Here is a 15,958-nt window from a genome sequence, read left to right on the forward strand (position 1 = left end):
TGAGTGAGGGCTAGGCTGGCTGAAACACCAGTGAGCTCCAGAGATTTCCTGTGTGCCAGGCCTGTGTCATGGGGCCATGGTGACCCCTGAATGCTCAGAGCCCTGGTGTGGTCCAGAACTTGCCCTTGAATTTTGGGATGCACCACATACAGCAGGATTTAGCACTGCCTGCCCTGTGTCCCGCTGGTGTATCCCAACTTACTTATTGAGCGCTGGAAGCCCCAAACAACTCTGGGTCTGGCCCTAAGGTCTCTCTGTCGATGGGTTTCTGTGTGCAGAGCTGTAGGTTCCCTTCTTTTCCTACCTCAGATCATACCCCCAAGTGCTTGTGTGTGTTTTGGGGTGAGAGGCAGGGGGAGAACAAAGTTCAGGTTTGGCATGATGGTACGTCACCAAGATCAACAAGTTTTCCTTTAAAGCATTTTCTCACAAGTGGTTCCCAACTCTCCAGGCTGTGGGCCTTCTCCAAAGGGGACCAGGCTGCCCAGAGAGCTGCAAAGATAGAGGGACCATGTGCCCTGGGGTGACCCTCATCGTGCTCCCCCAGTTCCCTGCCTGAGACCTGGAGCCTGTAGAAGGAGTGGACTGACAGGGAATGTCCTCTACCATTAGGGTAGCGGATATTGGGTTAGAACTCCCCACACAGGCTAGAATTGGCCTCTCTGGGGATGGAGCAGACACCCCTGCATTATCAGGAAGTACCTCACAATGTGGCAGGGGAAGATTCAGGGAAGAGCTTGTCTTTTTCCCTTTCAGCTTTCCCATCTGTCTTTTCTCCCTGTCATGTCCTCCACACCTGGCCAGGCATGCAAGGAGAGGAGCTGGTCTATGATGACATGTCATCTTCCACCCAACAGCTCCAGTGGTGGTATCAGAGATCTCGGAAAGTTCCCAAAATTGTCCCTGATTTACCAGTGACTTGAAGTCACCTCATGGGAGCTGCCTCACTCCCCAGTAAACACTTGGCATGCTTGCAATGCTGCGGGGCTGTGCTACACTCCTGCCTGGGCAGCCCCCTCTCTGTGCCAAGAGCTGCCCCTCAACAAGCCCCAGGCTCAGCTGCCCCCAAGACCCTGCCGTGCCCCCACCCCAGGCTTCTCCAGCAGCTCTCACCCCTCTGACTCCAGTCTTTGGCTGAGTGCTGTGACCTGGGCAAGTGCCAGGTCAGGCAAGTGGCGTCAGGGATAGGAGGAAACGCCACAAGCATCATTGGTCCTGGCCACAGGGAGCTGCACCCCAGCAGCCACGGCTTCTGGGGATTTTCCACTCCGATGTCTGATAGTTGTTTAGGAAAAATACCTCGTGGAGGTTCCAGCCAGCTGGGGGGAAGCCCTGGCTCTGATGAGCAGTGTGATGGATGAGCAAACCCGCAGTGCCCCAGGGCCAGAGGCTGTGGAAGATGAAACTGAGTGCCCACTCTGCCCCTTCCCCCCCCCCCGCCCGCCTGCTATGGTGGCACTCACAGAGCCCAGCTCACAGCACAAGGGGTTGTGTTTTACACCCCAGACAAGTGTGGCCACCAGGGACAGCCCTGGGCACAGACAAGGCCTCCATTCCTGGAATCTCATACTTTGACTTACGGTCCTGAGGCTCTTCTTCCTCCCTTTCTCCGGGCCACAAGTGGCTAGGAGGCACTGAGCTGGCTGGTTGGGTTCAGCATCACCCATGTTGGCTCCACATCAGGCTGCCTTGTCCCTGGGATGTGGTTCTTCTATGGTTATGGGGGAGAAGCAGAGTGCTAGGGACCCCATGGGGGGGCACATGTACCTCCCTTTATACTATCAAGGGCAACACCCAGGTCCCTGACCCAGTGCAGGCTGTGTGCTGCTGAGAGCATGACAGCTTGGGTGCCTTGGGCTGCCCAAAATAGCTGTCCTCACTCCCCTCACTGCCTGGCTGCTGGGAGCTATCCCATGACAGCGTCCCAGGGACTGTCTCCCTTGAGCACCACCATGCTCTGGTGTACCCATGAGTTCTCTAGCTGGGTAGGGTGTGTGGATGCAGACCTGAGGCTCTGCAAACCTGCTGTCCCCCCATACTGGTGCCCCGAGGCTGGGCAGGGCTTGCAGAGCTGCTCCCAGCTCCTGTTGCAACTTGGCAGCTAGCCATGCGCCACAGGGTGCCCCCCTCACTGTCCCCATCCCTGTCCCTGCCAAACCACAATCCAGCCATATACAGAGACCAGGCTCACATCTCTCTGCTGCCAGCTCCCCCATTCTAGCATGGCCAGCCAGCTCTGGGGACTTGGCAAGAGGGTGTGGTGTTGCTTCCCTGTCCAGGCTTGTACTGCGTCCCTGGGGAGTGGTGGGCAGGCAGGTGGCTGAGAGTAAACCATGGCTTGGTACTGAGGCCAGGCTGGGAAATGGCCCTGGGCTGTGGCATAGTGGCCCTCCCAAAGAGATGGCATGGGAGTGAGGGACAGGGGGCAACAACTGCACCACCAGCCTGGCAAAACAGCAGCTGGCACTTGCCCACATAGGATATTTCCTGATGGAGATCCTTAGGGATGGTCCCCTAGGTCATCTTCTCTGCATTCTTGAGGGCAATCTGATGGGGTTGGTATGGGGTGCCGTGTGTGGATTGGGGGTCTGTTTGATGCTACGCGGGTCAGGGCTCCTGCATCTGGGATTATCTGTAGTAGGCTCTCTCTAGTGTGAGCTCTAATAAATAGCATTTTAACTGACACTTAAAGAGCCTGAGTGCCTTTCCCACTAGGATTGTGACAAACGAGCACCTCCTGGTACAAAGCAAACACCATCTGTGTTTGGAGTGAGGGTCCCACAGTCTGAGAGGACATCTGGAGGGTTTTCTGGCTGAAGTCCACGAGCCTCAAGAAAAGGTAAAATTCCTGTTGCTGATGGAGATGAACTGGTGCTATGGCTGCTGCCTGCAGGCACGGAGAGACGTAAGTGCTGGGGGCCCCCCAAGAGGCTGGGGGTGGGCGGGGATTTCTCCAGCACAGGACTCACACTCCCCTCTCACAGGCAGAAGGGCTGGAGCCCGTCGGGGAGCTGTCGGCCTCAGCGGAGGGGAAAGAGGGACGGATCCAGGGTGCTCCCCATCGCCAGGAGGGCTGGGAAGGGGCCGGGCTCCCTCTGTGGACCGCTGCTGCTCACTGCAGCTGTTGCCAAGGCAGCCGGGGCCGGATCCTGCCCCGATTCTGCTTCACCTCGGGTTTACTGTCCCCCGCGGGCAGTGGGGACAGCCAGGCACGGGTCCCCTGTACCCCCGCTGCTGGCAGAGACAGGAGCTGCCTCCTCCCGGGGTTCTCCACGCTCCTCAGCTGCCGGGCACTGTCTCCAGAGCATCTCGTGACGTCTCTGGCAAGAACTTGAAGGAGCTCCACAATATAAAGCTGGGGGTTAGCTCCCTGCGGAGCTGTTGACAACAGATAAAATCCAAATATCTTGCCCTGTGGTGCTGGGAGTGTTCCCGAGCCTGAAAATAAGCTTTGGAATGCCCAGGGACAAGGACAGGAACAGGGACAGACATCCTGCAGACACAGCCAGACTCTGCCACACAGAGGTGACGGTCCCTGGGACAGTCACCCTGTCCTGCCCTGCCGTGTGGCTTTGCAGCTCTTAATGTGACTTGACAGCAGCGAGGGAAGCAGGAGACTGAGGGCACAATTGCAAAAGGCTGGGAGGGATGGCCCAGACGAGGGGAGCATCTGGGGTTACCTGCCCTGTTACCCATGGGGTGGGCCCTCAGTTCTGGTTGCTCAGAGGTAGTGTAATTTAAGCCTTTTTAATTTTTTTTTTTTTTAGGTTTTTTTTTTTAGGTTTTTTTTTTTTTTTAGTTTGATCGAGGAGGTGGGATTTAAGGACAAACTGGAGGCAAGAGGCCCAGTATAAGAGTGGAATTAGGCACAGCACATTTATGGGAAGACATGGGGCTGTCTTAACTGTCAAGGGTAATCACAGGCTGGTGGGAATCATATCTGTCCTGGAGAAAAAGGGGAAGCTAAGATGGTATCAAATTAATAAGGACTGAATGGGTAGGGATCCTAATGCACGTTGCCTTTGCCTCGTGGAAACTTGACCTCACTTGTCCAAACCTATTGGGTCCCTTTCCAAGACAAAGAATTCACTTGATAAAGACACTGAAGACCAGCAAGTCCTATTGTAAGATGAGCACAGTGGCACATCCACACAGCACAGATCTGCCAGCACTGAGAGATGCTTAGGTGGGCCTCCATGACAACTTGCAGGGGGTCCACACAGGACACAGGGCAGCCAGGCCTATGGGTGCCTGGAGTCTGCTCCGCACTTCACCACGGGGCAGGGGCAACACCAGCTCACTGCTGACTGAACTCTGCATACGCAGCTCTGCGGGCAATGCTATCGCTACTAGGACAGAAAAACACCGAGCAGGCGGGAAGTGCATAGGAACAAAGTGCCGCATTTCACTCAAAGCTGGGTAAAAGGGAAGAAGGGGACAGAGGGTCCCAGAGCTCCAAGGGCCAGAGAGCAGTAGAGGGGACCGGCCCGCTCCCCGCTGCCGGCAGAGGGAGGCAAACACCGAGGCGGGGAGAGGCAGGGGATGCAATGGCACCGGGACCAGCGGCTGCACGGGACAGGGGAACATGGGGACAGGGGGACAGGGGCCAAAATCTGCAGAGCCGGGAAGGCACAGCCTACGCTACAGCCCCGGACCTGCTCCGAGCGCAGCCGTGGTGAGTCCTGAGCTTAGATTTTGGGATGTAGCCCAAAGATTGCTCCTTACTCTGCAACCAGCCCAGTATGGCACTGGGTGGTGGGATGGGAAGGTGCTGACCTGGCCCAGGGTGCTTTGGGCTCCAGGAGATGTGGACCTGCCTCGGTGGCACTGGCATCCTCTCTGTACAGACATAGAGCCTGTGCCATAATCACTAGGAGCCCTGTCCCTCTGGGGGGCTGGCCTCTTCCTGCTTCCCAGAAGAAGTGCCACTGTCCCCATAGCTGGGCTTCTGTGGCTTGCACCCCACAGTGGGTGTTGGTCCTGCAGTTGCCCCTCCTGGGGCACATCTGGTGCGTCTGCTGCACCCACCACCCGTACTGACATGAGCTGTGCTGGGAGCTCCCACACACCGTCAGCACTGGATGCTGCCTGGGTGTGTCCTCAGCTAAATTTACAGGACTTTGTGGTATAAATATCCTCCGTGATAAATAAACAGAGAGGCTAGATGTTTATCGGGGCCTTCCTGGCAGCCTCACGCCAGCATGCCAGGCACCATGCACAGCTCCTGCTGTCATCCCTGGGTTGTCCCCCCTGCTGGCAGCACAGACAGGTCCTGCATTGCCAAACAGGGATGGAGGACAAGGTCCTGCTCCGTGCCACAGCCCTACCTTGATACCACCGGGCCTCCAGGGGAAAAGGTCCAGCAGCTATTGCTGCCCTACTAAAAAGATGTTGACTCCACCTGTTTGCTAGTGGGAGCAGGGATGTCCCCAGGCCCTGAGCTGTCCCTGTCACCATCCTTGTTTGCCTGGTGCCCCAGGAACAACTTTGCATAGTGACAGAGGGTAGTAAGTGTGGCACTCACTGTGGCTGTTACGAGACATCACCTGCCTGGCCCTGGGGACCTGTGCCATGCTGATGTGGCCCTGGGAACCCTCCTGGCCATGAGCTGGTGTATGAGGAGTCCCTGGATTGTTCCTTGGCCACCATGGAGCTACTGTGGTCAAGGGCAGAGCTACATTGAGGAGTGGGGCCAGGATCACAATAGGAGGAGGATCTAGAGTACAATGTGGGGCAGAGCTGGAGGTGCTGGGCTGGAGCCAGGGCCCTGTGGATGGGAGGTGAGAACCAAGCAGAAGGGTAGGAACAGTCTCATGGTGCTGGCAGAAGCCCTTGTGGGCCCAGTGTCCACCCATGCCTGCCCACCATGAGTGTCCTGGCACTGCTACTGTGGGGCCACCCCACACTGGCACCAGCCTGTATATACCCAGATTCACTTGCCTCCTCCCAGCCCCACTGGTGGTGTTCTCTGGAGCTCCATGGGTGCCCCTTGGGAATTAAGGCTTTTTGTAGGATGTGCAGCCTCTCTTCAGCCTGTGGGATGTCATCAAGGCCAAGAGCAGCATCTCTATGTCCCCACCTGCCCCTATCTCTGTACTCTTGGCTGTGGTTTAGGCCAGTTCCTCACAGTCTTTTTTGGACTGCCCATTTCCAGCCCCTGTCCATTAACCTGCACCTCTCACAGTCTCCCGCTGCCCACTTCCACCAGGTCCTAACCAACCTGCCCAGGCAGTGCTGCATATCCTTCTGCCACATGGCTCCCAGTATGGGGCCATTCCAGCCCTCCTGCCACACATGAGGGTTTGAGCATCCCTCTGTGAGACTCAGCAGCTTCTCTGGGTACCATGGCTGTGCCCAGAGGATGGGTTGAGCTGGAAGGGATGCTCTGATGGTGATGCTGCCTTCAGCAAGGCTCCACTGATCTGTGCTATGCTATGTTATGCTGTGTGGTGGCAGTGGGCTGCAGGTGTGCTGGGCAGACAGCAGGTTGGCTGCACCTTGCAGAGGTGTGAGGAAAAACACGTTGGAACCTGGTAAAAGGTCAGCAGAATTTGCCCAGAGCTGGTTCCCAGTACTGCCAAACTGTTCCCGGCTGGCTCAGATCCACTCTCTTCACCATCTGCAGCCTGGGGTTAATGAGTAGCTCCAGGGTACACAACTGGAGGGTCATTAAACAGCAGTCGAACAAGCTGGGGGCTGCCAACAGCACTCAAACAAAGGGGGCTGATTCACTGTTTGCTCTGTGACATATTTGCTGTGGCTGGGAGTGAGGGAATGTTTGTGCGGTGCGGGGCAGGACAGAGAGGCGACATGGGGACTGTGCCATGAGAGGGACAGCACACACCACTGCAGTCCTGCCCACTGCAGGTGGGCTTGCCTGGCATGGCCATGAGTGCCCTTGGCACACTGGGGTGTCCCTGTACCCCTTGGTGTGTCTATCCACCCTGGAGAGCTGAGGTCACTGAGATACTCAGCACCAACCACCCCAAGCCTGGCAGCCTGCTGCAGCATCCTCATCAGTCCATTGTCCTCAGAAATCTCTTGAGTCAGTTCTCAACTGAGCAGACGGGAGGAGACAAGGATGGGGGTCCCTGGCTGATGTGGGAAAAGACCCCCTCGCCCTCCCTAGAAGATAATTATTCCTCATACTGGTGTGAGGCTATTTGTGGCTCAGGGATAGCTGGAAAAGATGCTGAGGGGTGACCTGTGTTCCCCACTGAGCCTCACTTGTCTCCATTGCTGTCCCCAGAAAGCCAACAGGGGAAGGTTGCTTCCTGATTAGTTCACTATCTAATTAGGCCTGGCTGAAGATGCATCACACGTGCAGTCGGTATGCTCATGCGCACACACAGGTGTACATGCACACACGTGTCTGCGCACACTTGGCAGCCCCAGGGCCAGGACACTGACAAGGGAACACGCTGCATCCCCAGGGAAATGCTAAGACAAGAGTGGTGTTCAGCAAAGACGCTTCTTCATGCCAGGGCCTGCCATGCAGCCAGCTTCCCTAACGCAGCAGTAATGGGCTGGGGCACGTAGGCTATACCATCCCCATGAGCCCTCAAACCGCTCCAGCTCCAGTGCTCTTGGCACTGCCTGGCACAGCCTTTTCCCACAGCTGAGTGTGTACTGCGCTTTACTGGGGCACCTCTCTGCACCCTGCCTGGATCATCCACCTCCCCATCCATATGCAGGGATGGGAGCTGCTGAGCTCTTTGTGTCCATTGGCCATAAGGATGAGGAAGTGTCCTCCAGCTCACCCTGGCATGTGCCCCCACCATGGGGATCCTGCTGGCCGTGTCAGGTGTGCATGTCCAGCCAGAAGGGGGGTGAGCACCTGTCACTGACCCTGGATTCCTCCCCAGCATCCTACTGGTGTGTGTGGATTCCTGTCCATGGAGCAGTAAAATCCTGGTATGATGGCACTGTGAGTCTTCTGGCCCAGAAAAGTGTGAGTGTTGGCCCAGCCTGCGCAGGATCACAGCATGGCAGCCCACCTGCACACCCCTCCCTGCCCCTCCGGGCCCTGCAGCCTCCTGGGCTGAGGGTGGAGAGTAGTAGATTCCTTTCCAGGTGGAGGATTTCTCTCCTTAGGAGCAGTGAATTATCCCCAGCCCATCACACACAATCTGTCTGCCTCTCCTCTCTCCTTCTTGCCAGGCTGCCTGCACAGTGCCTGCTTCGTGTCCCAAGTGCACCAGGGTCCCATCACAGAGTCCTGCCTGTGCACACGTTGCGTCCAGCCTGGACACATTCTTGCCACATCCTTGCAGCATCACAGGGTTCAGGGTCCCAGGAGGGCTGAAACCTGTCTGAACGTTGGCCATGTGATCTTGGCTAAGGTGGGGACCTGCACCTCCATCCCCAAAGGCCTGAAAGCACCCTTGGCACCCACAGCAGGGTATAGGCTGGTTGTGCTCCTCTCCCTGCTCTGCCTGGCTGCTCCCAGATACAGCATCCAGCTGTGTCCAAGCTGAGTCAGACCCTACAGCCATGCGGTCAAATATTTGTTCCCAAACCTGCCCCCATGCTGGCCCCTGCATGGGTGAGCAGCATCAGGGGACAACTGGCCTAATTCACCTCTGCTCTTCATGCTGGTCAGGTCCAGGTCTGATGCAGGCTGGAGCCCATTGTCAAGGCAACCATCCCATGCTAGGTACACCCTGGCCACCAGAAACATGGTATCCCAAGACAGGACATCACAGCTGGATGGGTTTCACAGCTGGGACCAAGATCCCCAGGACTGGGGGTGACGTTGCTAAGAATGTCCCCCCAGCTGACACACTGAGGCCAGGCAGCCAAGCTGGACTCAAGACTCCAGGATCCCCAGCCAGACTCTCTCAGCTGAAGCATCCCCTCAGCGCAGCACTGCAGGGGGGTGAGAATTACTCGGATTTGCTGAGTTCAGCCCTTTGGTACCCACTCTTTGCCCGGGGCATCCTCATCCACCTGCCTCTGTTGGGGGCAGTATCTGAAGGGATAAAAGCCTGTCATTATCCAGCCTAGGGAGGCCTCCCTGTGCCCAGAGCCAGCCCCCTGCCCTGATAATCACAGTCCCCTCTTTATCCATCCCCTCATTCAGCCCTGATGAAGGGGAACAGCAGGGGATCCAATTAGAGACAAAATGACAGACTGGGTCTGGGATCCTGCTCTTACCTGTCCTGGCCCCAGGCGAGAATTACTCACATGTGAGGGTCGTGGACGGCACATTTGGAGGACAACAGGGACCATGTGGGCTTATTGTGGCACTGGTGTCCAGCACCCTTGCCCTAGACACCCCTGTGATTTTCAGAGGCTGCAGATGCTTCTCAGATGCTGCTGCAAGGTATTAGCCCATGGTCTGCATGTCCCTTTGTGTGCTGGGCAAGTACAACCCAGGCACATGTGTGTACAGGTGTGCCAGGCTCTGCCACCTTCTCATGTCCAGGCTCCTTCTGCAGTGCAAATGTCTGTTGTCCTATCCAGGGCAGCTCACTTGGTGCACAACACCATGGCAGTCCCTGGTTCTGCCCGTGGTGCTGGGCACATTCTGGCTCTGCTGGGGCACGCAGATTCTTCAGTGGCCCCAAAGTTTTGGGTCCCTCAGTGTCCCTCACCCTCAGTGTTGGCAAGGAGAGGGTGCAGGGCAGGCTGTGGGAGCCTGGGCAAGGAAGGGTTATGGCCACAGTGGGATTTGGTTCCCAGAACCTTGTTAGCAGAAGTTGTGGGGTTCATTAATCAGGTGGTGATGGCAGGAATGGGAGTCATTAGGGTTGAAGAGCTGAGCTCAAGGACCCAGCCTCCAAGCATCTCAAGGCTCTATGCCTGCTCTTCCAGCCAGGATCTGGCCTTGCTTGCTCAGGGCAAAGACCCTGACTCAGAACTGGGGTTGGTCAGCCCCAATTCTCCATCCCAAGGGCTTCCCAGAAGTTGTCCCACCACTTACCTACTGCCCTTACACGCAGCACAGCGGTTGCTGGAACATCACACCTGATGGGCTTCCAGAAAGTCTTAGGATGAGAGTTCTTCCATCCCTCTAGCGAGGAAGCAGCCCCGGAGTATGATGAGGGTATCAAGCAGGACTTCTAGCCCTGGGATCCTATGTCTCCCTGCCAAAGGATTGTCCCACTGCAACCCTGGCTGCCCAGTCCCTGCTCCAGGTGCAGGTAATTACAGTCCCTGGCAGCAATTCCCTGTGGGAATAAATGGAATGGGTTGTGATGCCCAGGGACGTGCACTTTCCCTTCCCTGGCCAAGAGCCTGCATCCTGCCCAACACTGCCAGAAGGAGAGCTTGGAGACACAGCCTAGCATGGTGTGTGTGGGATGTCCCCAGTGCAGTCCTATGGCTGCTGGGGACCCTGAAATGGGTCTGGCATCACCATGGTACCCCAGCCCCACACTCTGTCTCTCACTGAATGATGCTTTTGGGAATGCATGGAGCTGGGTAGACCTTCTGGATTGGTGCTTGTGTCTTCTCCAGGGTTTAACCAAGCACATCTCTTCTGCCATGCTCTCTGCTTTGGATTCCCCATGTGCAGGGGAGGGGTGGGATGCATGAGCTGTCCTGCTGCCAGGGCTGGAGTGGTGGCACAGCCTGAGCTGCCCTGGGCAGTTTGTGGAGGCAGCAAGGCAAGGCAGGGCTCAGCACAGCAAGTGGCTTCCATGCTCCTGCCTGTGACCACAGCTACAACCTCTGCTCAAAACTGTCCTCACCCTTAGTGAGGATCTGAGAGCCACTCTCAGCAGCAAAGGGTTTTTGCATGGCTAGCATGAGTCTGGCCAAAGATCTGACCTCTCCCCAAGGCCAAGCATCTCCCTGTCATGGCCCCATCCTGCACAGTGGGAGGGAGGGAGAGCCCAGCTCACTGAAGTCATCCCAGACCAGCTTTGCCTGTCCAGCTCCCAGACTTGGGCAGCTCCTGCCCTCCTGGCCAGCCTTGGTGGGCATTTCTCCCTGGACTGTGGTATGGGGAGATGGCTGTCCCAACCAGGGATAATCCTGCCAGCACGTCCTGCAGTCATGGTGGCAAAAGAACGGCACCTGTGACTGACTTGCCCAGCCAGTCCAGCTGCCCCAGCCACCCAGTGGAGAGGCAGCAGGTTTCTCCCTGCACCTCCCATCCCTGGTGTGACTCAGTGCCCTCCTGTCATCCGTGCTGGTAGTCCTGCTCCCTCTCAGCCCGCTCATCACCCAGGCAGGGCAGCCATGGCACAGTGGAGAGCCAGCCAGCACCAGGCAGGGATGACAGAGCTGGGACATGGGGTTGGGAAGGCAGGGCAGGGGCCAGGGAGATGTGTTGTCCCAGCTTGGTGCTCCAGGAACTTGCCTATCCGGATGGGGAAGAGGCAGGTGCCAAGCAGCCATCCGGGAAATCGCGGCAAGACCCAACACGACTGGCCTGACAGGCTGGGAAACAGCCGGAAGGAGACAGCCCAGCCCCTGTGTCATGGCTTGGAGCCACTGCTCTGGGGAGAGGCACCAGGAAGGGCTTGGGGCTGCTTCCCAGCCACCTGCTCGCACGGGAGCTCGCCAGCCCGCAGCCAAGCGAGGCAGCGGTGCTCACTGGCATTCCGCTGTGTACCAGGAACTGCTACAGAGACACTTCCATGTGTATGTGTGTGGAGCAGGTGGATGGACACACACCCTAACACCACCACCATCTTGTGGTGTCCACACCTGTGTGTATATGTGTGGCTGCCATTGTCTTCCCTAAAGGTGCTGTGCACATCACATCCCACATATGTGTACCCCCAAATACGCTGTGTGCACATCAGCGTGTGTCTCCCCCTCGCGTGCACCTCCGCAAATGCCCCATCTGAATGCATGCGAACCCTTCACACACGTGTACATGCCCTACACACAGGCACACATCACACACATGCCATACACCCCCACCACATCCATGCACAGCCCACCTGGACCCCATGCCAGGGGTTCTGTAGGGGCAGGAGGTAAGTAATGAAGCAGAACAGGGTTGATGGAGTGAGGCAGGAAATAGAGAGCATCTCCACCCCATGCTGACCCCACCAGGCACCTGGTGCCACCTCTCCTCCTCATTTTATCCCCATGGCACTCCTGGCACCCAGTGTCACCAGCCAAGTGCTTCTCATGAATTCAAGGCCTCAGTGGAACCTACGTTTGCAAGTGTTGGGCCACCCCTAGTGCTAAGAGTGACACTCCTGGTGTGCCCAGATGGGGATGTGGGGCAGTGGAGGTGGCTGTGAGCAATGGCTGGGGCTGGGCAGGATGGTTGCTGGCAGGGTGAGGTTGCTGGCAGCACCGCGGCACTCTTAGAAAGAGTCAGGTGCAGCGAGCTGAGGCAGGAGATGGAGGATAACAAGGCTGCCTGCAGTGCCCAGAGATGGGACACTGGGGCCTGGGGTGGTGGCTCCCCAGGCTGCTTGGGGAGAAGGGGACAGAGGTGGGTGTGGAGCAGGACCTCCAGCACTGAAGCTTTCCTGGGGCAGGGCAGGAACATTCACTCCGTGCTGCTGGGGCCCAGTATGGGAAAACCAACCCCAGAGCAGCAGAGGCCATCCTGAAGGGTCCCCACTGGGGCAGCCGCCCATTGCCTTGCAAGGAGCCATGTACAGCCACTGGAGACGGCACAGGTTGCCAGCAAGGCCGGGAGCAGGTAAAGGTTTTGGAAGCGGAGGTGTTGGTGATTCAGAGCAAGGAGGAATGTGGAAAATGCAGCTTGGCCACCATGCCACGTGAGGTGCAGGCAGGGCCAGGCCTGCCAGGCGGGCTCCGTCTATGGCTGTGTGCACAGTGGGCCGGGGCAGGCAGAGCAGAGTGCTCTGCTGACGAGGCTCTGCCGAGGCCCTAATTAAGTGCGTGGGTTGCCGGGATGGGTTCAGCTCGTCCTCCTCTGCAGCATTGAGCAACTGTGCGGCAGCCTGGCACGGCGTGGCCTCCTGCCCCGCTGGCAGCAGCAGCCAGCCAGGATGCTTTTGGGAGCTCAGTGGCCGTGGGCTTAGCCCCATCCTGCCACTACAACCCTGCGCTGGGTGGTGGTGGCAGGAGGCAATCACCAGTGTCAGGACAGTGAGAAGAAAAGCTGTCTGAGTTTGCAGGGTGTTGGGGTGTGGGATGTGAGGACCCCAGCTCCAGGCTTGGGTGTCCCACTGTGGCATGCCACTGCCCCTGTGCCCATGAGTGCTTTCTGTGCTCCCGTTGCTCTCTAGGCCCCCCAGCCTCAAGAGTATTTGCTCACAAAGGAGATCTCACATCCCTGGAAGTAATTCCCCAGTTATCCCCCTGTCCCCTCAAGGTGTCATTTGGGGCTGTCATGAGCTGCTTCTCCACTCCCAGATGCCTCCAACAACCCCAGGACAGGCAGAGGATGGCTCTGGAGACCTGCTATTGCTGACAAGACCTGGAGCATCAGCATCTGCAGGTAAGATTGCCTTCAACCAGGAAAGGAATAGACCCCACAGGAGCAGACAGCAGCAGCTCCTAGACACCTACACTCTCCACCTGGGGCAGAGCTTGCAAGTCCCTCTGGGCAGGACTAATGCATGCCCAAAGGGAAGCAATGAAAGGAATTAATGCCGCAGGTAGAGAGAAAAGCTGCTGAGAGGTGGGTCCCAGCTGGCGGCTTTCCTGGAGCATCCCAGGAGCACAGTATATACTTGGGTTGGCAGGAAGGACAGGAACAAGGCCATCAGCAAACCAAGTAACCACAGTGCTCAATCATTGGCCAAAAGTTGTCTGAAGCCTTCAACAGAATGCATGGCAGAGGCTGCAAAGCACAAAGGGGTTGTTGGTATCTTCTCTTCCACCCATGACTGTGCTGATGACACCTTCCTGGACTAGGGACAGGTCCTCAGGGTCCAGGTGGGATGAAAATAGCATCCAGATATTTGTTTGGGGGCAAACAGACACGTTATACTTTTATGCTTGTCCTTGTCCTACCAAAGGATGACTTGGAAAGGCAAAGACCTAGGGCCAGAGGGGTTCAGGAACACACCCAGTGCAGTGATCTGGGAGTGGGGGTCATTTAAAGGCAGGACAGGTTTGGATGCCTGGAAAAGGCAGTGAGAGTCAAGAGGTGATGCCACAGCTGGGGTAGGGACATCCAGGGGCAGAGTGCACCCTCTGGACCATGGGCAGTGAAAGGCAGGAGGGCAGGAAGCTGTGGGGTCAAAGTGAGTCAGGTGCAAGTCACGGTCAAACAAAAGGTGAGATGCTTGGATAAGAGCTGAATCTGACTCAGAGTTTCCACCTCTTCCAGAGAGTGACCACAGGGAACTGCCAGGGACCAGCCAAGACCCTCCATTGCATTTGTCCAGCACTGGGAGGAGGTGGCAATTGCATCGCGATGCCTTTGGGACCCTGGAGCCCAGATCTGATGGGAGGAAGGAACAACACTTGATCCTGCTCATCCAATACTGTTGTTCTGTGGCATGTGGGTCCTGAGGGGATCTCAGCAGGAGTCCAGTAGCCAGCCTGGGAACATGGGCTGAAAGCCCGTACCCTCCTGGAGTGCCCAGGCAGAGGCTGTTTGAATTAAATAGGAGAGATTTCCCCCTTATTAGCGGGCTATTAATCACATTCAGTTTTTTTTTTAATTGAGCTGTTGCACAACAGGTTGAGTAACAGCCTAATAACAGGCTGTAAATCTCAGTTTGCTCTCCGGGAGATTACAGATGTTAATAACAGATAATGACCCACAACTCACGAGCTGCTCCTCTCCCCCACCCCTTTGATCCCTCTGCTCTGCCCCTCACCACATCCAGCCCCAGGATGGAGTGGAGTTGCAGGGAACACCACAAAAATGACAGACCCGAGGCTTAAATGTCTCCATCCTGAGTCGTCCCTGCTGCCATCAGTGCAGGGGTTTGAATCTCATGCACAATCAGGGGCTGCTCTTGGTTTGCTACTGTCCTGGACACGGCAAGATCAGAACACATGGCTCACTGCAGGAGGTGGTTTCACTAAGACAGGCACCTGCTTGCTGCAGCAGCCTCACAGAGGTCCCAGCTCCACCTCCTGCCTGCTGCCCCCATCCCTACCTGATCCCTTGACCCAGAGGTCCTTTCCCAAAATGAAGGCGACCATATGGATGCATCCAGACGTGACTTTCTGTCCTCCCTGGATGTGTGCACCTGCTGACTTCATCCTCTCTCTGGGGTACCTCACCCCTAAGACTCCCAGTGGTTGTGTGAGGTGTTGGCTCAGCCTCGGGACCTGCTCTGTGGACAGGGGGAGGGGTTTGATATGTATTTCCCCCAGAGGGGAGAAAAGGGGGCAAAAAGAAGTGGGGAGTGGCTTTCTCCTCTCTCCTGTCCTGGGTCTGGCACCACCACGCTAGAGGATGTCCTCTGCTGGTGGCAGCTGTTCCTGTCAGCGTCCTGCCCCAAACCCTGTGAGATCTGGGGCCATGGCTACTGCTATGGGGAAAGCTCAGGGACTGTGGGGAGCCAAGGAACTGAGTACAGGAGGAGTTGCCCAGTAGGCAGGGCCAGCGAGGGCCCTGGGTCACTGCCAGCTTTCCCTGACAGGGTGGGACAGACACAGTCACCTGGCATCCCCCCTGCACCCTCCATTCACTCCGGGCAACACCTAACAACCATTAGGCACGGCAAAACCTAATCCCCTGCCCAAGGACTCATCCCCAGCACACAGGGTGCTCCCAGACATGCCAGGAGCTCGTCCCCATCTCCAGCAAGCCAGATCAGGTGTGGGGCAGGCAGTGGAGGGGTCCTGTGGCTTGTGCAGTCACCTCTACACAGCTCTGCAAAAGGATGCAGATATTCAGAGGGTGCTGGGTCCCCCTGGGGCAAGCTCTCTTGCCACAGTGTGCCTGCCCAGGATGTGTACACACCAACACCATATGTCAACAGTTGCTGGCACCAGTGCTGGCACCACCACTGGGTTATGGAAAAGGATGGGGAAGCGGCTGTATTTGCCCTGAGAGGTGACTGGAAGCCAGAGGCCAGTGCCCAAAATGGTGGCAAGCCAGTGCAGGCAG

General features: G+C 57.1%; 1 long non-coding RNA gene across 1 annotated transcript; it reads left to right on the forward strand.

The window, feature by feature from the left end:
• The first annotated feature begins 4,644 nt into the window (after positions 1-4,644).
• LOC115598705 lies at positions 4,645-14,276 on the forward strand. Its single transcript, XR_003987845.1, has 3 exons — positions 4,645-4,675; positions 13,297-13,381; positions 14,219-14,276. It is a non-coding gene; the product is annotated as an uncharacterized LOC115598705 (long non-coding RNA).
• Positions 14,277-15,958: the final 1,682 nt, after the last annotated feature.

Source organism: Calypte anna, chromosome 8, assembly GCF_003957555.1.
Source record: "Calypte anna isolate BGI_N300 chromosome 8, bCalAnn1_v1.p, whole genome shotgun sequence".
Classification (NCBI taxonomy): Eukaryota; Metazoa; Chordata; class Aves; order Apodiformes; family Trochilidae; genus Calypte; species Calypte anna.